At 42.6% G+C, this 27,521-nt stretch overlaps 1 protein-coding gene across 4 annotated transcripts in view; it reads left to right on the forward strand.

The window, feature by feature from the left end:
- The first annotated feature begins 283 nt into the window (after positions 1–283).
- The window catches only part of BCL11A (BCL11 transcription factor A), a 124,191-nt gene continuing 96,953 nt past the window's right edge, over positions 284–27,521 (forward strand). For 2 of the 4 annotated variants that reach the window (XM_082426719.1, XM_082426724.1), the window contains exon 1: positions 27,083–27,487. The gene's annotated coding sequence lies outside the window, so the exon portion shown is untranslated. The other 2 variants (XM_082426723.1, XM_082426725.1) reach the window with 2 other exon arrangements.

Below are 27,521 nucleotides of genomic sequence, written 5' to 3' on the forward strand. Positions count from 1 at the left end.
ATTCCGTCCAAGCTCGGTGGTTCTGGCCGCGCGAGGGTCGCGCCGCGCCTCCCGGGGCGCAGTGCCCGGCTCCGGCCGCACGATGGCGCCCGCTTCCTGCGGACCCGTCCCTCGGCGGCGGCGCAGACAAAGGCGGGCGCCCGGCCTCCCTCGCGGGGCCGCGGAGGCGGTGGGCGCCCGGGGTGGCCGCGGCCGCCCCTGCGCGCCGAACCTGGCAGCTGACGCCTGCTAGAGCCTTTGTCCTGCGCTGCCCGCCCTTGTGCTAAAGGACAAGGCGAGAGGATGCCGGGCGCAGGCGGCGCCAGCCAGGCATCCACCCGAGTCCCGACTCGGCCCCGACACCCCACAGCTCGGCCCCATGTGAGCTTGGGTCACGGTCAAGAAGCTGGAAGCGCCCGAGTGCGAACGGCCTCCAAACGCCTGCCCAGGAAGCTTCCTTTCCCTTCCACCCGTAGCAAAGAATTTGCCCCAGAATTCCGCACTGTGGAGGTTTTTCACCACTGCCCTGACCCGCCTCCCGGGTTGAAATGCTATAGGACCTGGGTGTCACGTCTGCAGAGGAGACACTGGCATTTAGATTTGAGTGGAAATCAGGAGCGACTGGGCCTAGGTCGCCCAACCTCGTCTCTGCAGGGTCCGGGAAAACTTCTTTCGTCTCCTGTCCTCACATCCTTTAGTCCTGCAGCCCAAGAGAATTTTCTGTGATGATGGAAATGTTCCGCATCTTCCCTGTCCAGTATTTGGTAGCCATTAGTCACGTGTTAACGACTGCGTGCCTGAATGTGGCTGAAGAACTGAATTTTTAATTGTATTTAATTTTAATGAACTTAAATCTATGTAGCCACCTGTGCTCACGTGTATGTAGGTCTATGGCTACCCTCTTCGACATGCAGCTTTAAGATCTCAAGTTGATCTGGGCAGTTGAATATGCAGTTACGTTGTTAGCAGCAAAACTTTATAAAAATTCAGATAAAGCATGGAGTGTATGCCTGTTGCACCTGAAAAGATGCCCCGTAGTAGCTGGTGGGGAGAAAGAGACAGTGGTGTCAGCTGAGTTTATTTTGGCTTTTTGGGGAGATGCTTTTAGAGGGTGAACTGTCTGTGGTAAGGTGACATGGCAAAGAAGGTGAAGAGGAAATGGATCCTTATAATGTCTTGCTGGTCTTGCAAATGGGGCTGTCTCAGCTTTGAGCTATGTTTAGAGAAAATTGGGGGGGCATAATCACCATCATGTATTAAGTGGCTAAATATACACATCCCACATGCTGGGCTTCCTGGGACAAGACGGTCAGACCCAGAAACAACCTTGACAGAACTTGGGTTCTTCTGTGGTCCTGGGTGCTTGCGATGAGTGCAGAGGAGGGCCTGGGTCTGCATCACCACCGGCCAGTGATGCCTGGGGTTATGGTGCTGCTGTCTTCCCTGGACATGTGATAATTATTAAGCAAAGACAGTGCCTTGTGGGTCAGGAGGGCATGTATCTGTGGGATGCAAGACAATCCCGGATAGGAAACCAGAGGATTAGAAGTGCTTCTTCATGAGCAGAATGTCTTAGGTTGCAAGCCATCTTCTTACTCATCACCAGAGCACAGTTAAATGTAAAACTTAGAAGTTACCTGCAGCAGCAATCAGCAGGGTTCTGGTACCTCAAGACTGCCTAATCACCTGTCTCCTCCAAGACTGTTAACCAATCAACAACTTCATTTGTTTTTCTTGAAAATAAACATGTACACCTGTGTAGGTTCCCTGGTCTAGTTAACTGAATGTTTCCAATAAGCAATCCAATTATTTGACTATTCTAAAATCTGAGGTGGATGTTCCCTTTGATCTTCTAAATAACATTTTTGTGTGCGTGTGTATGTCTGTGTGTATGTGGGAGTGGGGTGGAGGCAAATGGAGGGAAGGGGGCAAAAATCGACCAAAAAAGCTTGTATTATCTTTGGGGATCAGTGTGCCTTTTAACCTATTCTAAAGTATCCAGAAATAGACCTGTGAACACTGATGGCTTGTTTGAACTAAAGCTGACGGAGGTGTCCTGGCAGGGCTCCTTACCCACAGTAGGCATTCAATAAATATTTGGTGAATTTTTAGTGAGAAGGGAAAACGGGCCATGATTCCATATCCAAATGATCTTTGCGGGTTGTCCATCCCTTTTTGTTTTGTTTTGATTTTTTTCTCCTGGAGATGTTCCCGACCACAAATAAAGGACAAGGGGGAAAATAGTTAAGCACACCTAGAGCTGCGTCCAAACAAAAGAGGAAAGAGACTAAACAAACCCAAGGTTTTCTATTTCTCCCTGAGCCAAGTAATCCCTTTGATTACATCTAATACCTGCCAAAACCCAGATGGTGTGCCCACCCATCTCCCGTGTGATAATGCCACATTGTGAACTCTACCCATTAATATTAATTGTCAGCTAGAGAATCTGTCTGAACTACTAAAGCTTGAGATTGCCTTGAGAAAGCAGGCCCTGCTTTAACAGGGATTTTAAGATAATTCTCATTCTTTCATTCTGTATCTCACATATGTAGAATGTTAAATAATAGCCTGAGAATGCTTTTCTAATTTCGGCACATGTCTGCCTCTCACAATCCAGGTCTTAAGCCACTGTTCATTTGGGGTCTACACCTGCTGACCAAAATATTACCTTAAACTGCTGTTGGCTTGCCAGCAACATGTAGGAACCCACTGTTCACCCTATAGAGAGAATTGCAACTCCCTGGGAGCTGTTTGAATTGAATGTGCCCTAGCATGCGACACTCAACTATTTCCCTTTTATTTTTCTCCCTCTCAGTAATTGACTTGGTAATCCTTGAAAAGTCTTACAAAAATCTCAGTTTTTTTCAATTATTGTGCAGGCCTTGCTGAGGAAGGAAGGCAGGGGCAGAAGAGAAGGCCTGGGAAGAGAACTTGGGGTCCAGGCATGTTTGGGGTGCTGCTGCTGCCTGATGATCCCATTGGCAGCATTTGATTTGAACTCTGCTCATGAACATACACCCAGGTGGGCTCCACAATCCCATCTGTGCTTCCAGGTCTCCATGTTGAACTGTCTCAGCGTTGCAGTTTCTGCCCTGTTCACTGAACTGTTTTTTTTTCTTAAGCCACAAAATTTTAGAATCCATTTATGCCTGAAATAGATATGAAAATTTAGTAGGTGTGAGATTGAGTTTTTCCTCTGGAGTCGCCCCTCTTATCCTCATGGGTTATGGTACAATCGCCTTTTGACAGTCATTCCTAAACCCAACACCTTAAACTTCATGAGTAAATGCAGAATCCATGCACACACTGTCTTTGTTTTTGCCGGGAGCATACAGGGCTGGTAAAATGAATGAATTCAATATTCTATGTCCCACGTTTCAGGAGGCAGCTCTCTGTCACCCTGAACTTGATGTGCAGCTCTGGCCAGAGCTGCAGCCACTCAGCTTTGCTGACTGGCTGGGGCAGAAGGACACCACACAAATGAAAACTGGAAACAGTCTGTTCTTCTGGGTACATAAATGAACGTTTACTTCAAAGTCCTGACAGTTCTTTTATTAGCAAATAGTAATTTCAACTGAAAAAAAACCCCAGAAGACCTTCCTGGAACAGCATGTCTAAATAGATATTGAGATAATTTTAAAAACACCTATTGGTATGTAAAGCAAACTTCCTCATGAAAAGAAGTAACTGCACAAGTGGCAGAAGCCAGTTTACACAGCTAAATATTTTGATTATTTAATTTATTGCCATTATTTTACAAAATGGAAAAAAAGCAATTGAATTGAAATTTTGTTCCCATTCCTGGCCAACTCTGCAATTCTATTTTATATGAATGCTGCTTTTGGAAAGAGATGAGGAATGAGATAGAAAATGGCTTTTTATAGAGCAAGGTGGGTCCTCTCACCTACTTAGCCCTCAGTGTGTATAGGGATGGTGAAGGTGCGTTCAGGCCCCAGTGTGTGAGGAGGCCGGCCTTGCTGGGTGTTCCCTCAGAAGGAATTGTTAAACAGGGCTGCACCTCCCCTTCTGTCCTGCCTGCAGGGATTTTGCAGATCATTCTTCTGGGCCTCCTTCTTGGAAAACGTCAGAGGAGAGGCGTGCAAGCAGGGTGAGGGGGATGGCTCCCTCTATCCCCTCGGCCCCTCTCACTGGAAAGTTGCTTTCTGATGCCAAAGATTGGGACAAGTCGTTATAAAGGCACCCAGAAGGCAGAAATTAGCATTTTTAAACTGAAGGTGAACCACAAGGCCTACTTCTGCCGCAACTGCTTCTGTTCAACCATTTAAAAAGACCAAAATTAACTTTTTTTTTAAAACATCTTTATTGGAGTATAATTGCTTTACAATGGTGTGTTAGTCTCTGCTTTGTAACAAAGTGAATCAGCTATACATATACATACATCCCCATATCTCCTCCCTCTTGCATCTCCCTCCCCCCAAAATTAACTTTTAAACACACCCATTCTTTACACAAATAAAAATGGGAAGTATACCCAATCACTTTGTAAAACCCAAACGCTCTCTCGGAGAGTTTGTTTCACATGTATATGTTTTTAAATGGCCAAAATTCAGGTTCTTATGGTGTTTAAAAGAATTCGCTCATAGGATCAGACCCGAACATTCCACACTTAGCACTGAGCAGATTTTTATGAACTGCTTAGAGACCTTTGAAAAATACACTTAATTATAACAAGGCAGCATTATGCAAACATATCTGGATGATGTTTACACTACCCCTTCTTATCAGTTAGAAGAAATACAACAAAAATATTAAAGAGCAAATAAACCAAAATCAATGAGAAGAGAGATGAAAGTATGCCTAATTGTAAAAGAGAATGTATGTGAAAATACTGTAAAAATTGTAAAGTGTCACCACACATAAGGTAATAGCCTATCAGCAGAACTATCTCTAAGTCTTCAGAGGTGGTGCAGCCTTCCCAGTGTGCTGGGCTGTCTGATGGTCTGTATATTTATATATTTAAGTTGCGGTATGGTGAGCCATTTACACCTCTTTGTAAACCAGTTTGTACTTTCCTTTTATGCTGTGCCCCCTCAAAGTAATTTCTAGAAACCTTAGAACATTTCAGATGTTCCTCATGAGAACTCTGGATGGTAAACTCAAAATTGAAGCATAAGCAGTTCCAACGAAACCCTCAAACAGATCTTGAGATGAGAAAGTCAGTTTGAAATCTGAGTCTATGGGGCTTCCCTGGTGGCGCAGTGGTTGAGAATCTGCCTGCCAATGCAGGGGACACAGGTTCGAGCCCTGGTCTGGGAAGATCCCACATGCCGCAGAGCAGCTGGGCCCGTGAGCCACAACTACTGAGCCTGCGCATCTGGAGCTTGTGCTCTGCAACAAGAGAGGCTACGATAGTGAGAGGCCGCCGCAACTAGAGAAAGCCCTCGCACAGAAACGAAGACCCAACACAGCCAAAAATAAATAAATAAATTAATTAATTAATTTTAAAAAATTAAAAGAAAAAAAGAAATCTGAGTCTATGGATGTCATTTAAAACCCCCTCATCACCCCCAGATCAGTTTGATTTCCTTTCTAGTGGTCATCTACCAAGGGGCTATGCTAACCTCTGCCCTCACTCACTCACTGTCCGGAAGCCAGAGCCCAAGAGGCACAATTCAAATGTCCTTGAGGCCTTGGTCTTTAAAATGTATGCTTGCAGTCCCTACTCTGGTTGGAACAGAAACCACTGAGGGCTTCTGAGCTGACACCCTAGGACTTCCAGGGGCTCCCCCTCTCCAGCACGGAGCTGCTCATATGTTCTTATAAACACAAATGAAATCTCTTTGGTGGCTAATCTGTAGTATCTAAAACCCAGTTTCCTTTTGCATGAATAAATTGAGGGATAAAAACTTTGAAAATAACCTACGCCCTCCCAAAACAGAAAAACAGACATGAAATAGACGTCAATATCTCTGCCCAGGACCTTGAAATTTGTAACTGGCTAGCAGAAAGTTATTTAAAAATAATGGGCAGGGCAAAATAAATACGTAATTTGATAGTCTGTTAGCAACTCCTTTTACTTACCGCTTGCAGAACATTTTCTAATTTTTTCTTTGATTGTAAATAGAAATCTAGTTTATTAAGCAGAAACATAGATTATTAATAAATAAACCACTTGATGCCCATAGAGCACTTTGAGGACGAAAAGCCTCTACTAAGTGGCAAATATTATTATTTTTATTGCAAGCTAAAGGGAGGGAAGTAAGCTAATGAATGCTTACAGAGCTCCAAGTAGTCATCATACCCAAATTGCCACATACTGTAAACTATTCAACTTGTTTCTTAGATGGAGATGCGTTTAGACTTTAAGTTGATGCTTTCTAATTTTTGCCAGCGATGAAAGGCAACGCTTATGGGTCTGTAATTTAAATAAGAATAACTCAAGGGATTAATCAGTTTTTACATTTAAATAGAAGTTGCCTAAAATATATAACACTTTTGAAAGTGCAGCTAGCAAAAAAGAAAGAGACAAGGCCAAGACTAATTTTCTGAGTTAAATCGTTGCCAAGGGATATAGCTTTTTATAAGTATCACTTCTTTTGAATATTATCATAGCCATATACTGATGTACATTAAAATCATACCCTAAACAGATAGAGTGAAACCTGATGTTTTAGGGTTCAGGCTGAATGCTTTCTTATGCTGTACTCTTTTGCCTTGACACTGTGGTATATATGATATGTAAGATGAATGAAGTCTTTTACTATCTGATATTTGAAGTAGGGAAACATATAAAAATAATACCAAGCCACAATGGCATAGTTAAGAATGGAATTATGGTGGTAAGTCTGATTTTTGCAAGAATTTTTCTGAAGTCAGATCATAAGTGTTCACTTTTGATATTAGTTAAAGTGAACGCACTGTATACTTCTATATATTATGTTAAATTTGCTGATACACATATGAATATGTGTTTACATACCTAGGGTCTGCACTTTTCGCTCATTCTTATTGAGAGTAGATTTAATTTAAACCAAAACAAATAATTTAACAGAGAAACAGATAATAATTGTAAATGTTACAATAGAAGCTACTTTGTTTGAGTCTCCTATAAATATATATTTTGGCTAAATACTGTAGGAGAAATCCATATGGGTTACTTGAGATTTTCCTCACTAAAAATGTCAAAGCAGTCTTCATTCTCAAGAGAATTAGGTTCTGCTCTAGGATCACAGCTAAGGTGTGCCGAAAGGAAAGCATTTAAAGACAATTTTCTTGTACTCTCCCCCCACCTCCACATACACACACTCCAGGCCTTTTAAAATGACACCATTATGCTCCATGTCCAAGACTGGAAAAAAAAGTCTCCTCCCGTTTGACAAGATTCAGCCTGCGGTGATTTTAGCAGCCAAAGTACGAGATTTTTAAATTAGGGCCTTCAGAATGGAATATTAGCAGACCCATATTAAAACAATGCTGTCAGCCCTTACGATCATACAGGGTAATTTTCTAATTAGCAGAAGGCTATTTGAAATGCAGCATGGTGTCCCATTTTTCATACTGTTATTTTCTACAGGGTAGAACTAGAGAAGTAAAACAAAAGCCATGAAACCTCATAGTCAAATTTCTATAAATTGGTCTCTCCAGCCCTGTAAAGATCGAATCTAATTTTAAAGGGTTTTTAATTTACAGAACTTAGCTTTGCTGCACTAGGAGCGTTGTGCTAAAAGCCAGATCACCATCCAACCAGTTAACAGAGCACAAATGTTACTCTTCAGTTATTTGATTTTAGGTTATTTTTAAAAATTTATAATAGCATGTATTATTCATCCTTGTTTTCTTAATATCTGTGTTTGGGTTCAGTTTTCTGGAAGAAGATTCAGCAAAGGGATGTGCATATAGTAGATGCTGGATAATACGAGGCTTAAATATCTTCAAACGTTTATTCTTAAGAGGTAGAAAAGAGGGGTTTCTTTCACAAGTTTGGGTCTTACCTTTTGGCATATTGGGTCAGGAGAAGAGGTGAGGGTTGGAGGTAAAAATGTTTGGGATGCATCCAGGGAAAGACAAATTAGATTCTTAGAGATTTCAAATATAGAAGCATTCAATGAACAGATTTTTATACGTGAAGATTCTGAAAGTCAGTCGTCCTGTGCATACAAATGGAGATCCCTGTCGAGAGCATCTTCTTTGGTTATAGAGGAGGAAGCAATGAATATTCCACCCCTAGTAAGGTTCAAGTCACATCATTGTCATGCTGACCGCTTCTTCTACAAATTGGTGGACAGAAAAATAGGTTGATTGGCAGAGGACAACTTGCTTCAAGCCATCCTCTAAATTGCCTCCAGTTTTCATTTTTCCAAAGAGTGTGTCGTGTCACATGACTACTACTACTCAGAAACATCAAATGGTTTTCCACGGCTTGCAGAATTTGGTCAAGACTCTGAAGCCTGACTTTGGCACCCTTCCCAAACTTGCCCAGACTCTTTCCAGACAACTTTCTGCCACTCTGCTCTATGCTTTAGCTGTACCAGGAGACTTGTGGGCCCTCAAACTCACCAAGCCCATTCGTGTGACTGGTCAGGTTGTTCCTTCCACCCTGAGCGCTCCTCCCACATCTTCCCACCTAGCAAAGCCCGACTCATCCTTCTTCAGCAGTTGAGGAATCTCCTGCTTTGTGGTGGCTTCTTGATTTCCTCTTTATTTCCTATCCCCAGTCTGATTGGTTTCGTAGCCAGGTGTGTGTAAGCTCCCCCCCTGGAATGTGAACCACTTGAGAAGATGGGGACATGGAAATTTTTTTTTTTTTTTTTTAGTTTAAGTCCCTTCCACACCTGGTAGAGGTCCCTGGGTGTGGTAGACACTCAAAAGCACCCGGCATTTCGTTGACTCTAAATAAGAGGTCTGCCCACTTCACATTATGCATGGTATTCGGTATTCTCTATATTAGAGAGATCGGCTATGAATTAAAAGCAAAACAAAAAAACAACAGCTGCCACGTTCAAGGAATTACACTTTGAGTAGAAAGAGTGAAAGCAGCTGATGTCTAGGGTCAGCTGGAGGCATTTTTCAGCCATTTCTTCCTTCCCTTCTACCCCATCCCAACATGATGAAAGCAATTTCCACATCCTTCACAGGACCTGGGAAGTCACACCCTAACTTTTACCTGCACTGAATCTGGACAGGGATAGTGGTGGGCATGGCATGAGGGCATGGCATGATTTGGCCCACTCTTCCCTCTCCCTTGCATACATGATCTGTGAAGTTTCAGCTTTTTGATCATGTTGTAAATGTTTCTCTACCAAAAAAAAAAAAAAAAGGAACACCATTCCCCCCAAAACAGTTAAGCTTTTAAAAAAGAAAAAACAAAAAGGAAAGAAAAAATGCATCATATTATTCTATGATTAACTGAATAGAATGGGATTTTTTAATTCTCAGGATGATTAAAAAGCAACCTACTTATCTCTCCTGTCTAAGCTTAGGTTATGGTTTAAAAAGCAGTCTGTTCAACTTTGTATTGGATCTCTTGTTAGACTCCTTGCACTGATGACTCCTGGCTTCTTCCCTTCCTTGCTTGAATGCCAACAAGTTGATACATCCTAGATGATTTTTCACTGTTTCTGCTGGTGGAATAGTAAATTCCACTGGGTCCTGTTTGCCAGGCCATCAGTAACTTTTTAATAGCCATGGATGGAAGATCTACCTACCCACTTTCTTTTTTTTTTCCCCCCCACTTTCTTTCCCACGAATGGTAAGCTAAATTGTTTATCATACTTCTTTGTATCTAGGCATCTATTTGATGGGTTGTGCCTTTTCCTCCAAATCTGGGTTCATAGAAATTAAAAAATTTTCTTCCCACTTCCAGAGGGTACTCTGAGTGTTCTCCCTGGTCTCTGACATAGCTGACACCTATGACCAAGTCGGGGTTACTGCACATTGCAGTCTACTTTATCATATCAATCCAGGGGCTTATAGTCTAGTAGATAGAACTAAACAGATTTGCACAATACACAGGAAAAGCACTAGGACCTGCATCTTCTGATAGAACATATGTAAGTAATTAAGAAAAAAATAATTGCACGTTTGAGAAGGTGGACTCATCAAGCAGTTGTTGAACTATAAAAATGCATTAAGTGTAGTCAGTTTCTTTTTTTAATTATTCAGGAATGTTGTTTATGTTATCATGAAAAAAAGAGGTGAGAAAATATATTCGGCAATTTTTGGTTTTCCCCCATTTGAGCAGATGGCGATTTGTCGTTCAAAATTTGTAACTCAAATTATTTCACATTTTTATTAATCAGTACAATATGTTTTTAAAACAACAAACTGCACTTAGAAATATCAGTGTAAGTTCCCCAATTTGCCTAGTTCCATCAGAGAGCAGTTTAAGAATTAGAAATTTTATTAGCAATATTGGGAAACATAGCATTCTAGTTCAGTATTTCAATTGTCATTATTTTTATTCAAAGTATCTCATATGAGGGAGGGGCAGTTGAAAATAGTACAGAAAATTGCAGTGGGGAGCTGCAAAAAACTGGGAGAATCTGTTTCAAGAGGTTTGTTTTTTTGGTAGAACAAAAAGTGCATTTTGTTAGAGACAAATATTTTTGTGATAAAAAACATTTTATGTGAAATGTAGATTGGACTTTTAATATAAAAAAGAAATGTTAAGCCATTCTATTTTAAGAAGGTTTGGCTTCTTAGAATGAAAGCTGTTAGAACTGCATATATTGGAATGTTCTCACAACTGTTGTCATCCTATGTTCCTCTGCAAACCTGTTAAATTACATGAGTGTAGAAATAAGGGAGCTTTTTTATTATTATTAATTGACACTCATTTTTAGCTGGCATGTGCTGGCAGGTCTTTCCAGACAAACCTCAGACCGTACAAGGCAGAGCTTCAATCTGAAAGTTTGGGGAGTATTCTAAAGCTCTGTAATATGGAAGCTAGGAAGTGTAATATTAAAGTGATAAACATCTTATATTCAGTGTAATTCACAGTTTCTTTCATTCTTTTTACTATCTATAGATCTAAATCAAAACAAATTCCATAAAAGAGGGGGTTATTTTCAAGCACATTTTCCTTCAGAGAGCTCTTGAATATTTTATCATATCTATTTCTATACATATGCTATACATTTCTAGATCCCTCTTGAACAAAATCCAAGGTGATGATTAAAAAAAAAAACTATGACATTAGAATTCCTAGGAGATATAAAGTTAGCCCTTGTAAATAAAATAAACTTTGTTTTTGGCAATTAAAGAATATACAGGGATATTAAGTCAAAGACCAATATGTCTGAACTATTAAACTGTTTTTTCCAGGAGGTTATTAAAAATGTATTTCAAATTACCAGAGTGGCAGGAAAAAATAAAAAATAATAACTTAAAAACAGTTACATTTTCCTGTGCTCTTGAGAAGGAACATTGGATTTCACACGATGTGATTTCCAAGTAGAATTTTGCAAGCACCAAATATCCACTTTAGGACACGTGAGAGGTTCATCCCCCGTTCCCATAGGAAGACCTTTTGAGCTGTCACTGCAACAAACTGCGAATGGGTGGGCACTTCGATTGTCATCTGGTAATAGGAATCTATGGATTTTCTGGGTGTCCTTCGAATTGTGCTGAACCCCGGGATTTAGACAAGCTCTTCACAAGGTCAAACACAAAACCAGACCCGGATCACGGTGCCGCCCAGGATCAAAAGGGGCAGGAAGTATGTATAAGCTTATGATGTGAGGTGGGACTCTCTGGTGTCTGAACAGCGTCTGCGTCCTCAAATGGTTAATTCCCCCAGGCTGTCATATTGCATAAACAGATCCTCCTTTAATAAAATTAATTAGGTTCTGAGCTTTATAAGGTGATGCCCACTGACCCTTTACATGCCTATTGTTCCCAGATCCAAGCGAAAGAAAAAAAGAGAGGCTGCCCAGTCGACAAGAGAGAGAACCAAGTTGAAAGATTAGAAATCTCAAGTAGGAGCAGGGAGAGGGGATGGAGGAGGCTAGGTAATGTTTGCTTCTGCACGGAACTTAAAAGCAAAAACAAAAACCAAAACCCCACAGCGCGGTGATGGGGTTTTGTTAATTTCGCTTTTTGCACTCGCCACGAAATCCAGGCTCCGTGGAGATCCTGAGAAACATCCAGAGTATTTGCAGATTTCAGGGACTCGCCGCTTTAGTTTAAAAAAAAAAAAAAAAAAAAAGACCTGAGGCACAGGGGCAGGGTTAGGTGGAGGGCACCAGAGGATCTGCAAAAGAAAAGCAGCATCCCCGCAAACCCGTTCAGATTCCCACTACGTCCCTCCCTTTCTCTGGCTGTCCACCCAGCGCTATCCCGGGCATTTCATAACACGAGTTGCTTCTGATATTCTTTTAAGTTTGCTAAGGGAACTCCTCGAGGGTGGCAGCGAGAGCTGGGATGGGGAAAGGTGAAATGAGGACCGCGGTCTTTTTCTTTTTTCTACATCACAAGGGGTTTGAGTTCCCCTGTCCTAGGGATTAAGTGAGCGCATCCCGGGCGCCTCTGGTCGGAGGAAATCTGATGCACGACAGCAAATGCTGCCCGATTTTGTAAGAAAAAAATTTTAAAGGGAAAGAAAAGAAAAGAATCGTTCTCGACCGGATGTTTCCAATTACAGGGTAGCCAGAGAACAGAAAGGCGAGGGGGGGCGTTTGGCGAGGCTGGGGCCAGATTCGGAGAGGGTGGGGGTCGGAGGTGGGAAGAGACACAGCAGGGAAAAGGCAAGAAATGAGGCTTCTGTGAGGAGAAGAGGAAAATAGGAAAATGAAGCAGAACTAGAAAAATGACAGTGTTGAGTGCTGATTTATTGCAGAAGCCTCTGGTCATTTCCATATATTGAAATGCGCCCAAGCGGCCAGTCAGTCAATTTCTTTTGAGCTGCTGCCGCCGCTGCCCACGGGCTGCCCACGTGACTCCCCCTCAGTCAGCCTCTTTACCACCCAGCCCCAGAAACAGATAGAAGAGGAAAGAAAGAGTGTGAGGCAGAGGAGGCATCTGTGTACTGTAGTGGGTGATTTGGAGAAGGAGACATTTGTGTGGGTCTTTGGGAAAGAAGGAATGTGGCCTGGGGAGGGGAGAGGTAGGTTTTCAAGCTCCATTCAAGTGTTACATCCAGTTACCTCTCTCTGGCATCTTTCCATCTCCATCCCCTCTCTCTTTTTCCCTCCCTCTCCTCTTTTCCTCTTTATCTCTCCCTCTCTAGGCAGTTAAGAAAAGGGGACAGAATACAGAGATAGAAAAATCTATCTACGGATATATAATGGGGATGGTGTGGAGATGTAGGAGATTCAAGTCAGATTTTATTTTGGTGTCTTTGGTACTATCCGTTGCTTTGGTAGGTTTTTCTTAAAGAAAGGCGCGCACACACACACACACACACACACACACACATACACAGATCCTACATAAAAGCCAGTGAGTTGTTAAAAATGAATTTGCAGCATTAGAGCCGTTAGCATCATTCAGCAAGCAGCAAGCTTGATAATTTCCAGGTGTTGGGGAAAGCCGTTGTCCGGGAGCTCTTACAGAGCTTATAAATCCCTGTTGGGAGGGAGAAAAAAAAATCTTTGGAGGTGAATGAAATATCAAATCACAAGACTCCTATGTAGATTTATGATTGCATAAGAAGCTTGATCATTTCCATATACTGAAATGTGCTGTCCTCCTGAGCCTGCCCAGCCCTTCCAGGAGACGAGGCGCTCCGTTCTGCCTTGATCAATGTTGACTATGAAGCAAGAAAGGAGGGGGGGTGGTGGAAAGCAGGCTGGCACCAGATGGAGCGGGGTCTCGGGAAAGGTCAAGGTTAGCCCAGGCTGCTATTGAGTCGGTAGCAGCCTCACAGATAGATCTCTGCCTCGAAGGCACCCACTGGGGCTTCTCAAAATCAAATCTAATAGAAAAGGCAGTCACAGAATGAAATCGCTTCATCTGAATGCTAAAATTGTTATTAGGCTACATTAGAGAGATATCAGGCACGTGGTTACCAAAAAAGGGAGCATGCCTAGCAGTTTGTGTCTGAAAGAAAAGCTATGAATATGTTGATAACATCAGTAATGGGCAAGTAGAAGAGATGGATATCTTTTTTTTTTGGTCTGAAGAGCAGATTAACATATTAAATGAACATATTTTTCTCTTTTTAGCAGGTCTACCTTATATTTTGAATTGCTTGGAATTCTTCTTTGGTGGGGGGAGTGAAAAAATCACTCAATCCAGAAATAGGTGATCTTTATTGATCGAGAAGTTTGACTCACTTAAGGAATTTTGTTAGCATCTTTCACCAGGTATGTGCCTCTGGAAATTCATCCCTCAGGCGTTACATTGGGGGTTGACACTGCCTTGGAAATCAGTCTTTCTGGCTCTGGACCCCTGGAAATCTGTCAGAGGCCTTGCTCTTTTCCCTCGTCTGCCCCCTCCTCTTTTTCCTTTTGCATTCTTTTTAGAGACAGAACTGTTTCTGGAATAAATTTCATCCCACAGGCAAATGCCAGCCTAGGAGAGTGCCTGGGACCAGATACATAACGTACATCGCCTGTTAGGGTAGTCACACTAGCATTTTTCAGACAGTCTCCCCCCAATTATCATAATGAAACCCACATTAGATGTTTTTAACCTACAGCACAGCCATATCTTAAAGAAGGATTTAATCTTGTAAAATAAATGCGGGCTACACTAGATTAAACATGATGACTGCACTCCAAGGGTTAATAAATTTAGAATTAACAGATCATCTCAGCTTGATACAGCTACTATAGATGATTTAATATGCAGCCTAAGCAGGTTGACAGTCAGCTCACAGATGCAGATAAGATCAAACAGTCTCTTGATTCAATAGATTGAATGGTTGTACTGAGTGTCTAGAAGGTGAGTGACAGAACATATATGGCAGGGGTTCTGGTAAAACGGGGCTTCAATTCCCAACTGCTGTTTTGTGCACCGGTTTTCTTTTTCCAACAGTTTACCTTCTGTGGCAATAAAATCCAGAGTGCTGCGGGGGGGGGGGGGTTAAAAATTCTCATCATATAGAGTAATGGGGGCTTGTTTAACTTTGGAGTAAGGAAAAGATGGATACCTTTAATATCACAGTCTATTTCTAATTAGTTCTGCCTGGTAACTAGTATCTACCAGTCCCCTTCCCTCTCTCTCCTCACAGGCTCTCAGGTCAAGGCTCCACAGACAGGATGCAAGATTCCTGGATGATGCAGATAAAGACAGGCTCATTGCTGAAATTATATAGGTAATTTCCTCAGTCCTCTAACTTTGCTCTAGCTGCGAAGATCTGAATATGGAAATGAGGTGTGACGCTAAGTTGAAATTCAAACTCTAGTACGTAGCCACTGTGAGATATTTACACTAGGAGAGAGCATACAGTTCTGAAACTGATGTTAAAAAATGGCAAAACTGGGCAACTTGGGGCATTGGGTGAGATTGGGGAGGGTCCAACAGAAAAAGTTAAGAGTAGCTGTGCCATCAGGCCTTGCTTTGGTGGCCCTATGTAGAGTTTCTAATACCTAACTGAGCTTTTTTAAAAAAGGTTAAATTTCCTTTATCTATTCAGACTCTAGTAGTATTTAAACAAGAAGACAAAAACAATTTTAATAGAAGTGTATGTGATCTGATGTGATAGACAAGTTTATAAGTTTTTATGATTTGATCAAGAACAAGGGCTCCTCCTAAACCCATTAAGATTCTGCCATGTGAATATATATTCAGGCAATTTAAAAATGCATATTATGCATTCAGTAGACCGGCGCAGGTTTGAATTGTGTCCTGTTATTCTATTCTATCACCACCCCCGCACCCCTCCGCCCAAGTCTGAATATGGAAATCTGTAATGGAGTGACTTTAGAGCTACAGCAATCAGTTTTCCAATGTTGGTAACTTGGTGGTTTCATGTATTTATTTTATTTCATTTTCATTTTTAATATCAAAATGTCCAGTCCACACCATGAGCTAATGGCCCAAAAAATTTTCTTTTAATAAATAAAGCCATTTAAAACTGAATAATAGCTCTACACGCTGTTAACACTTTAACTTTTCCCTTCCTGCTCTAATGTCCTAGTGGGTAGCTTGATATGCTTCTAACTCAAAACTTATTATAGTTAGGTAACCTCTAAAAAATTCTTAGAATATTCCACTCTTTTAAAGTGCTGTTTTGGATCTTGATGTGCTGTGTTTTGTTTTGTTTTGTTTTTTGAGAAATAAAATCTATCCCTGTGTAACCTGCATATTGAAAGGTATTGAGCTAAAAGCAGATCTTCCCAATTTTAGGCTGAGCAAAGTGTTTAAAGTGAATTTGTGATGGGCAGGAGGAACTCTGAACTGGGTGTGGCTGTTCCTGGAGCAGAGGTAGCGGGCATTTATTTCACATATTAACCAGATCTAAATGCTTCCGAATTTTATTCTCCCTTTCTTGGACAACCTGTGATTGCAGCAGGGGGCACTACCAACATACGAATTACTTGGAAGTAGGAAGCTCAGGTTCTCCTGTTTCCCTGACTACTTGGAGGCATAACCACTGAAAACAGTTATCTCTCAGAAATTTGCATATTTATGGTGCCTCCTGCAGGTTCCTGTGATTGCTTTACAGTCAAGAAAGGTAACAGAAAAATATATATCCTCCTTTAACACATGAAAAAGGATCATATAGGAACAGTGGCTCTAATAGGAGACTAATCCTTGCCAAGCCGGTAGCATGAAATTTGTTTCTGGAACATTTTTGTTTTGGTTTTGTTTTAGAATTTGAAGGGACTATTTTGGAAGTTACAGGACTAAGTCTCTGATTCCTTGAAAATAGATCTAGGAAAATACTTAACATTTTGAGAGAAAAAAATTAGCATAGATTTACTTATTCATTGAGTGAATACCTCTAAAGAACAGAAAATTCCTTACAGACATGGAAAAGCCACCCAATGGATCACTTAAAAGCCTAGTTCCATGGCACATATATTTTTTTAGTCCTAGTCATACGCAATGAACAAATGTTCAGTGTAGCTTTGGATATAAAAGTTAATTAGGTCTCAGAAGAGAATAGTTTCATTTTTATTGGCTCTGAGTTCCAAGGATACCTTTGATACACCTTTCCTCTCAGCCCCTTTTGACCTTCTTTGTGGAAACTGTACAGGGGCCAGACACTAGGGCTTGTTTGGTTCTGGATGCCAGATTTTTTTTACTCTGCTCACTGTCTTGAAAAGCATTCCACCAAAGTAAGCATCATAATTGCAATTACACCCAGAAAAATCTAGTCTTATCTCTGCCTTAGGACCAAGGTGCAGTTAAACCCCAGTTTATCAGGGGTTTTAGTTCAAGGAGAGAGTTCACACACTCTGCAGCTGGCAACACCTGAATGCAGGAATATGGGGGCTGAAGCTTTAATTCTAAGTGGTCCAGTTCCCTTGTGTCTTCATCAGAACCTCATCCTTATTTTATCACAAGTCTACTGTACTTAATTTCCTTCCCTCCTAAAAGGCCAGTGTACAGTGCTTATAGAACTGTTACCAGCAATCATCAGCAAACATCCTGAGTGATGGTGGAATTCCACAATACACAGCCTTCTCTGTATTCCATCCTTTCTATGGAAATGCCTATCAAAATCAAGGGGATGAAAATAATTTTTCCTGCAATTAGACTTTACATAATGAAGACACAGGGTAGTAAAAATAATATAGCTATCAATAATACGTGGTGACATAAATGCCCAAATTGTGAGCAGGATTCTCTTATCACACATTAGTCACCACAGCAGTGTGTGTACTTATGTACTACCTTTCAGTGTAACATTAGGCAATATATCTGTTTGTTATTCTGGCTAGGGAGATTCTCATTAAAATAATTACTGCCATCATCTTATTATTTCAGTGCAAGTTTATTCACAATGTTTAGGCCTTTGGTATCATGTTGGAAAAAATATATAATTCAGGATTAATGTTTGTTTATTTCCTTGCTGCTGGTCAATCCCTTGCCCCTAAAAAAATGAAGATGCCACCTGAAATCAGGGGCTCTTTTGCCCCCTTCAGCTCCCATAATGAAAAGCTTCTTCCTTCTAGAATATTTAAAAATTGGAAGTAATGAATCACTACTTTTTAGTATTGTCAGAAATGTATTAATTTTGAATGTTTCTACAAACCAGATATCATGTCAATCTTACTGAGGGTAAGATATCTGAAAACACAGGCCTGGGCTCAGCATTTAACATTTTCTCTTTGTCACATTAACTTTAAGAGATTGAAACACTTAAATATGAAGATCAGTGGAAATAACAAAAATCCAGCTTGGAATTCTAAAGATGTTACTATAGCTAAAGTCTTATCAATTAAAAAAAAAAAACAGTTCCTTTTTAGTTTGAGGTTGCTTTTCAGTTTGATTTATTTATGCTAAAATAAAAGAAAAAAAATGAGAGTTGCAAGTTCCCATTAAGGAGAGCTTACTTCCTGTAAAACATACGTTTTAAAATGAGCATATTTTTAATTTTCTAGAATCTTTAAATCAACAAACGTAAAAGATCTACAGGCTTTAGCAAAACCCCTTTATGTGCTTAATATTCAAATAATTAACATATTTGCCTTTTCCCCCCTCATATGTTTACTTTCATAAACTGAGTTTATTTTGAAAATCCACTAATCTTGAGTTTTCTCCTACTAATTAAGCTCAGAGTTCAAGATTCAATCTTTTGAGAAGAGAGGGTCGGGATTCTCTTTCCATCATATTTGAAGAGCACATACTGATATTTCCCTTGTTCCCTGAGCAAGGCCACAGAAATCACTGTTTGGGGATGGGTGGGAGAGCAGTTGCCATTATGAGGCTCTGTGAGCCTTGCCTCTTTCAAATGAGAACCAGCTAGAACAGGCCTTGATATTTAAAGAAGGTAGTATCTGGAGAATCAGGCTCCAGAAGTAATCTCTCAGAGTTACTCTGTGTTATAATGTACTTGGATTTTGGCTGTTTGAATATTTTATTGCATTTCAAAATCTGAGAATTGAGAACAATAAAAACAACATTTTATCTATGGTAGAAAGGATTTTGAAGTTCCCAGGAATCTAAGTGGTCTACTTTGTAAGTCTTTATTCATGTACCAGACATTTCCTAAGGTCCTACTCTGTGCTGAGGGGTAAAAAGATGAAAAGGACGGAGGCTCTGCCCCATAAGAACTGACAACCCAGGACTTGTCAGGTGATAGCTTTTATGACATAAGTTACTATATGAAATATACAGAGAGAGACATGCAATTGTTTCCACCTGACGCAAATGGGCTTGCGGTTTATAATGTATAGTTAGATAGCTGTGCAAATGGCCCATACTTCTTAACTATTTAAAAAGTGCAATAATGTAATTTTCCACTATACGCATATTTAATTTCTTAGTGAGCAGACACAAATACCTGTGTCTTCACCTGCAGCAGCAACAGAAAATGCATTTGTAGAATTCATTCCTTGATTTAACAGTGTTAAATGCCTACTATGTGTTAGGGAAGTGAAATGATACATTCACAAATGCATGTTAGAAATAGTCTCTAAAATTGCCTAGAAAACAAATGTAATACGGAAAGCTCATTTCTCAAGAGTAGTTAAGATATTTAATGTCATAAAAACTGAAAACAATAGAATTATCACAGATATACCCATGACCAAACCTCATTATTTACCGAGAAACCAAGTTCTTTCTCCAACTGGTGTCAGAAGTAACTAGAGCTGTGTCCCCTCAAACTGGTCCTTGCTAAAGGCTTAGAACCGTTCATATCAGCAATGTGAAGCCAGGGCTACCCAAAGCAAGGATAATAGTGTGCATCAGTATGGCTTTGGCATGTGTGACTTGTGAACTTTATACGACGGGCTTGTGCCTGTGTATGTGTATCTTAGTGCCTTAAAAATGAAAGCCATCCAAGAGCAGAAACCATGTGTCATGTCTGTTCAGTGCAGTGCTCCATAAAGAAAGAAAGAATAACAGTTCTTAGGACTAGATTCTTCATTTTATAGGAATCTGGAGGCTTGGGTAACTGACCTTGTGCAAGATTTTTTTTTTTAAGAGAAAAAGAAAACAGGCAAATTGTATACAACCAGGAATGGGAGACCAGAGAGATTTGTTTATCTTCTACCAAGCTGCCAAAGAAGATGAAATAGAGACAAGCTTTTTCTACCAGAAAAGTTTCCTTTGCTGGTTTTGGCAGGAAAAAAAAATACTGATGATTAACTATCAGGGAAAAAAAGGTGTCTTCAATTCTGGAAAAGGGACCAGAATAGCCACAGCTCTTCAGTAATCTCTGGGAATGATTGGCACACATCTGGAATGGTTGTGGGCCTAGGCATTTGTGGGGTTTATGAGAAACTGGCAGAAAAGGAACTTAAGCCTGGTGATGTGTTTTGATGACTGCTTCTCTTTTGTCACCTAGCTAATTCGAGAGGATACCAACTAAAGCTATTGTGAAGTGAGAATGATCAAGGCCCTATGGTCCTTGATGGCCTGATTTGGTGGTGGTCTGATTTCAGTCAGAGAGAACAGAGAAAAGGAACTGTTCTTCTTCTGAAAGTGAGAAGGTTTCTAAATGCAGATATGGTTGCCGCACAGTTCTTGGTGGGTCTTTTTCTGTGTGGAGTCAGTGGCCTTAGGGCCTGCCAAAAACACCCACCCAGGGCCACGTCTTGCTGTGCGGGGGAGGGACACAGAGCAGCACGCATCTGAAAACCTCGTTTTAACTCCTCAACTACCTCATCTTTACGGAATGGCTTTTCCAAAGGGTCAAGAGGCGGAGAAGCAAAGCTTTTTAGCTTCATCTTTCATCCTATTTCTACTGCCCTCTGATGGACGTGTTAACTAGGGAAACCACCACCAACCCCATCTCCAACCCCTACCATCACTACCATCTCCACCACTGTCACCTCCATTACCACTGCTACCATCACCACGATTACCACCACCATCTTTGTTTTCCTTATGGTAGAATCAGCATCAGCCATATCCTCGCTAACAAACATTATACATTATGGTGATGGTGTATCAGGTTAATAGAACATATTTCAAAATTCTGGTCCATTAGATAATCCAAGATAAATTCTTCATCAAACTGTCAACATTCAAAGTCAAGCAGAGACATACATGGTGTTTGTGTAGAGTCCCTGGATAGTCCAGTGCTTACTGCGCAGTGCTAGCTGTTGCTTTTCTGAACAAACCAAACGATATCAGGAAAGCTACGAATTGTTGAAATAAGATGGTAATACTCTTGTTTTTACTACACAGTTGATAGACAAGATAAAGAAGATTTCAGGTGCTTTATTTCTCCTCTTCAGTAAATTTATACTTTTTCATCAGAGTGTATACCTCTGTGTATGTGTATGAGGTTGCATTCCTTGACATACAGTCTTGATTTTTTTTGGTTTGTGTGCGTGTGTGTGTGTGTGTTGTGTGTATGTATTCCAGGATAATAAAATAGTAAAAAGTTATAATAATGGCAAAGAGTACTTGTCCAAATAAAGGACTAGCTGCCTATAAATTTTCCTTTTAGACAGTGAGTGAAGTCATAGCTGGAAGTTGGCAGTAAGACCATCTGAAACCAGTAAAAATCATTTCTGTGATGTGTAAGGAGGGGAGGGGGGAAGGGAAGGTGGGAGGGAGGGAAGAAGATGGGGGGAGGAGGGAGAGAGAGAGAAAGGGAGAGAGAGAGGAAATATCTCCAAAAGCTCTTCCTCTACTGAGTTATTCTTTTATAAAACAACTTCACATCTGGACTGATAACTTGAATTCCACCCAGTGCCATTTAAATAGCCCAAGTTATAAACCTCTTAAACTTGGGGTTTATAATAGAAACACTGACAGACCCTTAACTATAGTGCCTCTGTAGTAATGAAAGCACAACTATTTCATTATAGCAGTGTCTGGCAGGGCTGCTATAATTAAGAGTCTGTCAGTGTTTCCATTATAAACCCAAATTTTAAGAGGTTTTTAACTCACATTGTTTTAAATCACATTGGGCTGAAACTTGCTGTACAAAATGTCAGACCAGATGTGTGTGTGTGTGTGTGTGTGTGCGTGTGTGTGTGTGTGTATGTGTGTTGCTTTTCCTCTTATTTACCCCCTCCCCACAAAAAAAGGGAAATAGGTGAAGCTTGTTTTTAAGACTGGGTGTGAAAAACATGTATTTAAAAAAATTATTCTCTTGTTAAAAGCTAAAGATTTATTGGGGGAGGGTGCACAGAAAATGAAGTTTGAGATATTTTTCATTTTTGTTTTTTCTGATTGTATTTTTTCCTTTAGAAGTGCTCTCATTTGGGAAACCAGATTTGAACATATCCAAAAAGCAATGTTAAAAAATTGAATCTTATGATACCCGGTTCTTGACACTGGTATATTTGGAAGATAATTGATTATGTAGGCTGCTGGAGGTGATGAAAATATCTTGCATTGTATTCTTAAGTGTTCAGCTGTTTTGATCTTTGGGGTAATCTTTTGGAGCTCACCATCCTTGGTGGGAATCACTTTTAGGGCTAAAATGTACTCTTATAACAGAGTTGCCTGATGAAAGCCTTATTGGCTCTGGGGGAAACTAATAGAATTTGTATGGTTATGTTGGTTTCATTTATGTGGTGATAGGATTTATTCACTTATTCACTCAAAAACCATTTATTGAGAATCTACTGTGTGCTCAGCATTGCATTTGGACGTTTCTAATGCGGTCCATTGGACTGGTTTCACTGCCCAGCACGTATGTGTCTTTGATGTCAGTGTTAGGGAGCTAAATTTCAGTGTTCTAACCAGAACTCCTTGCTGTCTTCAAAGGAGCCTCTTACTTAAGTGGTGAGACTGCTGCCCACGGCCCCCTCCACACACACATTGTTGACTCAGCACACAGCAGTCCAGTCTAGAGGTAAGTATAGACTTATTTAGAGCAGATTCAGCTTTTGACTTCCTACTTTCCCTCCCTTCCTCCCTCCCTTCTTTCCCTTCTTTTCTCCCTTCTTTATTTTTTTGAGGGGCTCCATCCAGGTACGTGAAGTAGCCTGCCAGTCAGCTAAAGGCCCAGGGAGCCTCTGGGGAAATGCCACACTAACTGTTCCCCCAGGAACCCCACTGGAGGAAGTCTGCCTTTTCAGGTGTAGACACTGCCCTCCAGGGGCCTCCTTAGGTCCCAGGCTCTGGATCACACTGTGAGCAGAGGAGGAAGAAATGTTATAGGGGCGTCAGGGCTGAGGAAGGCTGGGGAGAAGAGGGGACTGTGGCCCTCATGCTCACCTTTCAATTTGGGGCCCCCACACAAAGCCCACCCCCTTCCTCAAGCACAACCTCCCTTCCTTTTTAAAGTTAATTTTCCTTTGTCTTAACAACACCCTAGCACTCCCACCCTTAAGAACCCCAAAACCTATGCCAAGTGATGAATCCACACCTAAGTTTTATTTTTATCAAGATGACTGCCCATTCTTTATTTTGCGAAATTACATTAGGAAGAAAAAAAAAAAAAGAAGAATGAAGTAAAAGCAAGGTGGGAGCGATTGTATTAACCATTCATTCAGTCATTCATTTATTTATCTTTAAGTCTATAAAGGTGTTTCCCGCTAAAGGCAGACAGTGAATATTTTATTTGAATCTTGCAGTTTCCATCAGACCTTTTAACCCTTCATTCTCCAGCTCAGCCCGAGTCCCCCGCGCCAGGCGATCCTCGGCACGAAGGCTGGGACTGTATTAAGTCCCCCTCTTGGAGCTGTTTGTTGACCACATTCACGTTCAGAGCCCTGGAGCTAAAAGCACTTTACACCATAAAATAAAAGCACTGTCTTTTTTTCTAAAAGGTTACGTCTGGAGGCCACGCGGCTCATACTTCATACCGAAAACTACTGAAAGGACTATGAAATCCTCTATGATTTACACTCTCTCACTGCATTAGGGTATAGATCTACTCGACTCTAAAAATACGGTGGGTTTCTAACCGACGTGAATATATGTGCATTATTTCAGAAAGTCTGTTAGAAAACTTGTCAACACATTATAAAGCATAAAACAGGACTTGGCTATTAAGTACGAGATCAGAGGCAGAATATATACTGCAGGAAGTCCTGGGGAGTCTCCTCCTCGGGCAAGATAGAAAGGGGGAGGAGGGGAGGGGAGGGGTCGTCTGCTGGCCTGGAGTTTACACGCAATGTCGTCACCAAAGGTTTGGGAAAGAGCCCACAGAGCGTATTAGCTCCTCAGTGGAATCAGCAAAGGTTCTACAGCTCCAAATGAAGTTAAGCGAACGGCCAGAAAATAATTTTAACGTTGTCATAATTTATTATTTTCTGAAAGCTACTTTTGGAAAGTAAATATACTTATTGTGTATCCAAGTGTGCGCGTTTAAAGTGACCTTTCACCCCTCTACAAACCCACCTGCATCATTAATCAATACTTACGTAATATTTTCAAAGCTCTTAAAACAACACATTTTTATTTCTTTAAACACACATACAAACCTTCCCCCTCCCCCAGTTTTGGGCGCTTTAGCGAGCATCCAGCAGCAATGAGGGAGGGGGCGTCACTTGTAGCGGCGAGCAGGAGGGACCGCGAGTGGGGGTCCGCGACGAGGAGGGAATCAAATGCCGATACACAGCCCTGGTTTTCTGGACTGGGTGAAATCAGGCTGGGGGAGGGGCGGGAGTGGAGGGCAGTTCCTATTTCACTCTGGGCATTTTATGATGGTGAAATTAAATATATGTTAATGGTGGAAACGACGCTACTTACCTCTCCATGGGCACCCAGGGAAAGCAGCTGCAAAACTGGGTTTTAAATGTTATGTTTTAACATGTGGTTTCGGAAGGAACCCCCTGGAATCTGAAACAAGTGCAGTAACATAGACCTACTTGTAACTAAGTGCCTAATTTGCTATGATTTTTTTAAAAAAGAAAATCAATAAAATGTTGCCAGTTATTTATTGGAAATAACCACAGATAGCGGTCCTGATAGGGTGCCGGTTTTAGAGAGCACACAATTGTGTAATGAATTGTAATTCAGAAGACTGTTAAATGTGAACCACAGAACCTTTCAGAGGTAATAAAGTCATTACTTTTTACACTACAGCCAACCCTGAAAAGCTTTATACACACCATTATATATAAATCATACATATATATTTCCACAACACACATTCACCCATTTATATACCTTTTCTATATATGGACTTTTATGGATGGATGGGAAAAAATATTTAAATTTGAAAAGCTCGGTTCCGAAGGAATCTGACTGACTCACTATTGTTACCTGAAGGGGCTTTTATTTTATTTATTTATTTTTCAAAGGCCTCCAGTTGTACTTTTTTCTTCCCTCTCCTCACCTTCCCTCCAACCATTCTCCTCCACGTCCCGCTCCCCCCACCCCTCCCCCCACCCCTCCCCTGCAATAACATTCTTTTGGTCGCTCCAAGGCTAGTTGAACAAGACAAAAAAATAGACAGTAGTGGAAAAGAGATGCTGACCTGCTCTGAAGAACTCGTGAAAAAGGGGAAATGGTGTAACGCACACGCTACAGAGCTTTACTGCAAGTGACTCTTCCTGCTTCTTAAACAGGTTTTTAGTTTTCCCCCCCTTAAACTGGAGGAAAACAATAACAACAAACCATATTTACACAAACCCAGTCCAGCCCACATCTCTCCTAATGTTGAGCATCAAAACCTCCTTTTCTTCCTTAGAGGGGCCCGAAGCTTCGCCGAGCTAGGCAAACCAGTTATTTTCTAATGGGTTTGAAACTTTATGAAGGCAACATATGAATAAACAGCCGCTGGCCGGCGCGGCTCGGAGATGGGTGCGCGCATGCAAGCCCGGGGCCCTCGCTTAAAACAATAAAGCCCCGCGCCGGGTAGGTGAATTTACGAAAACGACGTCCCTTAGACTGAGGAGGGGGAAGAGAAGACACAAGGGGTTGTGGAGCCGCTTGGAGGAGAACGAAGGAAGGCTCCTCGCTCTGCAGACACACACTCACACACGTCCACCTGCAGCTCGGAGTGTCGCGGGCCGCGGCTCTCCGCCTCCACCCTGCACCCTCCGCGCCTCCCTTGGACCTGAGTCCATTTTCCTCTCCCCCCGTGCCCTTCCGGATTTGGAATCGCAGCGCGGTCTCGGCGTCGGCGTCGGCTGAGGCTACAGGGTGGCGCAGGCAGGCGGGGAGGCTGGGAGGCGGGAGATGCCGGGGGACTTTGCGGGCACGTTTCTGAATAAACTTTCCAATCGCAGGGGGTGCTGTTGCTGTACATTTTACGTAAAACTGAAAGTATCCCACGCCAGAGTGAAGCCCGCTTTTTGACAGCAGTAGCGCGCGCGCGCGCGCATTAAAGAGACAGGGGTTTATTTCCAACAGGTCTTCCCTAATTTCCTGGGAACGTCTACAGAAAGGCCAGAGGGGGGCTGCGAGCTCCGGGGTGTGCGGCTCCGCCCGGGGCGCCCGGGGAGCGTGGCGCTGACCCGGGGCTGTCACCCCATCACTGTGGCTTCCCCGCTGCTCCCGCGAGCCAGTCGCTCATTCTTCATTCCCCATTTTCTTTCCCCGGGTAACAGCACTGGACTAGTTGTGCTCTGCCCGTAAGAAACACTTTCTTGCCATTCCTCGGTGCTTTTGCAGTAGCTCTGGAGCGGGAGGGGGGTGTGTCTTTCCTTGGGACCTGGCTTGGTGACCTCCCGCGGCCCCGGGAGCAAGTTTCCAGGGACTGGCACTCCCGGGACTGCCCGGGCTTTGTCCTCTGGCCGGCAGCAGCTCCGTTGAGGTGGACGCCTCGGCGCCTCCCTCGCCCTGGGTCCGGGCACTCCACTCCCGGGGCTGGAACGTGCCCCGAGTCCGGCTCCCTGTTTTTTATTCCTCGGCCTTTCTCTCCCTTTCCGCGACCGTTGAGAGCCTCGACTCCCTGCTCCCAGTTGCATTCAGACCCTATCGTTTGTCGGGACGTTCAGATCCCCGGCCCCCCGGCTTGGCCTGGGGGGCGCCCTCCCGGCCCTTCGGCCCTGGCCTGCACCGCTTCCCTCGCCCTTGCCCCCTCTCTCCAGGCCGCCCGGGCTCCCGGAGGCCCCGGCGCTGCCCTTCCGGACCCGCAACCCTCCAAACTTGAGCTGGACTCTGCTTCGCCGCGCGCTCCTTCCCGCCTCCCCTTGCCTGCCGCGTAGCTGTAAGTTGGAGGCTCAGCTCTCAACTTCGGGTGATTTTTCTTTGCCATCCTCTCCTCGGGCAAAGTTTCCCGAGCGCAGCCGCGGCCTCAGGGCTTTTGCTTCGGCCCCCGGCGTCCGCACGCGGGGTGCGAGCGCGGCGGCGGCGGAGAGGGGAAGTGGGTGTGCGCACGCAGGAGGGTGTCCGGGAGCAACTCTACCTGGCTTCCCTCCGCCCGCGCTTCCCCGGCCCCTGCAGCCTCCCCGTACACTCTGGTTTTTTGTTTGTTTGTTTTGTTTTTTAAATTTTAAATAATCTTTCATTTTAGGGTCCGCATGCGGGGGGGGGAGCAGGGCGCACGTCTTGCTCCCCACCCCCTCCGCCCCCGCCACCCCTTTCTTCTCTCCCGGCCACGCCGCTGCCTCGGCGCTTGCTGCGGCCACTGGTGAGCCCGCGGCCCCAGTGCCCCCTCCCCTCGG

The sequence above is a fragment of the Balaenoptera physalus genome, assembly GCF_965194825.1.
Source record: "Balaenoptera physalus genome assembly, chromosome: 15".
NCBI classification, from domain to species: domain Eukaryota; kingdom Metazoa; phylum Chordata; class Mammalia; order Artiodactyla; family Balaenopteridae; genus Balaenoptera; species Balaenoptera physalus.